The 2,071-nt window shown below is 49.3% G+C and overlaps 1 pseudogene; it reads right to left on the bottom strand.

The window, feature by feature from the left end:
- Positions 1 to 858: 858 nt before the first annotated feature.
- On the bottom strand, positions 859 to 1,588 carry LOC121136306 (annotated as a pseudogene).
- Between the last annotated feature and the right edge of the window lie 483 nt (positions 1,589 to 2,071).

Genomic DNA, 2,071 nt, shown 5'->3' with positions numbered 1-2,071 from the left:
CTCAGTTTCTCAGAATAGAGGCTGACTTTGAGTAAGGGAAGGTACCAGGGAGAGAGGAGATCATGGAGATGGTAGACAAGAGTGAAGGAATTGTGTGTCTCACAATGCCCCCACTAAAGCCCTCACAGTGATCCCTGCAGCACACAGAGGGTCATGGATGCCTAAGACACCCCATACCCAATATGTCACTGCAGTGTAAGGAGGTCTGAGGTACCCTGCAGATTAGGGAAAAGAGAACAAAGTGGACATTTCCTTCCTCTCTGTGTGAGTGCAGCTGCTACAGATCTCTGGATAATAATAAAAATAATGAAATCATGCTGCAAAGTGTCTCTGAGGATGTGTGCTTGTTAGGCAGAGATGTGTATAAGCACCTCTCAAAAGGAGGACGAGCAATGTTCCTGCACATGGGAGGAATAAGAAACTCTTCCCACATCCCACAACTGAATCCAGATACCCCTGATGCCCTTCCGCATGTTCCCCAGTGAAAATGAGGTGGGAAGCAACAGTGTGGGACAGAAGTAACCCTGACGTTATCTCTCCACACACAGGCCAGGACACAGCCCCCCATCAGGAACACACAAAGGCCAGGCTAGAGGAAAACTTGTCCATGTGAAAAACACTGAAGTTGATGTGCACACTTTTCTGGGAATTCCCTTTGCCAAGCCATCTGTAGGACCACTGTGCTTTGTACCCCCTGGACACCGTGGGCCCCCTGGGCCCCCTGAGCCCCCTGTGCCGGAGTGTTGTGAGAGATGGGACCTCCCACCCAGCCATGTAAGCTCTGTGACCCAGAGGTGAGGATGTGCTCTGAGCTCTGAGCCAAATGAGGTGCTGCCACACAGCAGCATGGAAGGTGACTCATGTGAGGCTGTCAATGAGGGAATCCCGCATGCTGGTGGCAATAGCACTAGGCTTGGCTTCGTTCAGCTTGAAGACGTTCTCCACCACCGACAGCTCCGTGCTGGTTGTGTCCAGACCGCAGAAAGCACACCAATGGTTCACTACCATCCTAGCAGCAATCACCTCGCTCCCTCGGTTCACAGTGCCTGCCACAAGGGGAACCTGAAGAAGGGAGGTCAGCTCGTCCTGGTCTTCGGTTGAAGTCTTGGGGTGCACCAGACCTCCTTGATTACTGAAGACACAGTAGCTCCCTACTAACACCTGGTCAGCAACTGTCTGTCTGAAGACCTCCACCTTGAGCACATCAGCCACGATTTCTTCTGTTTCCCTGTCCAAGTCTGGGTGGACCAAGGCCACATAGTCATTGCAGGTGGTAACATTGCCAAGGGCTACCGCTCTTCCACCCGCCGTATCTGCACTGAATCTGAAAGACTGTTGCAGATTTGCTGCAGTTCCTGGTCTGTGGTGTTGTTGGGTACCAGTAGCCCATGCCTGTTCCCGACACACATGCGCCCGATGATTCGGCAGCCGGCGATGGATGGATGCACCACGGGGATGGTTCAGAGAGCTCGCCCTCGAACACACTGTAGTTCTCTGATCCCCCGATAGCCACCAGGCAGTAGGTGTTGGTGAGCTTGGCAAAACAACCGACCTCACAGTTGTTCTCGAATGGCAGTCTGACCGCCATGGAAGCCTGGGGGCTGCGCAACTGCTGGCAAACGACTCCAATCCCCACACGCTGCAACTACTTCTCTGTTTATGGATATTGTAAAGAGTGATGTTTCTCTGATTTCTTTCTCAGCCACTTTATCATCTGTATATAATAAATAGGGCTACTGATTTTTTGCTTTTTTAGTTCATCTTATATCCTGCCACTTTGCTGAACACACCCAAACGGTCGTGGTCAGTGGACACAGATATCTCCCTACAATTCCCCTTTTAGTCTAAAGAAAAGATTTAGACTTAAAACTAAATTGTGTCAATATACAAAATGTCTCAAACATATACAAAGTACATACATATAGTAAATGATAAACAAATTATAATCTACATATAGGCTGTCCTAAGCATAGCTATCCCATCTAAACCCTAACGTATCTGAAAGAGATGCCCAAGTCTGAATACCTCCTTCCAATCCCAACCCTAAATAATTGAAAGCTAACTCTAACAG

The sequence above is a fragment of the Mesocricetus auratus genome, unplaced genomic scaffold, assembly GCF_017639785.1.
Source record: "Mesocricetus auratus isolate SY011 unplaced genomic scaffold, BCM_Maur_2.0 Super-Scaffold_100062, whole genome shotgun sequence".
In the NCBI taxonomy this organism is placed as follows: Eukaryota; Metazoa; Chordata; class Mammalia; order Rodentia; family Cricetidae; genus Mesocricetus; species Mesocricetus auratus.
Note: the sequence above shows the minus strand (reverse complement) of the source record. Positions and strands in the feature narration are given on the sequence as shown.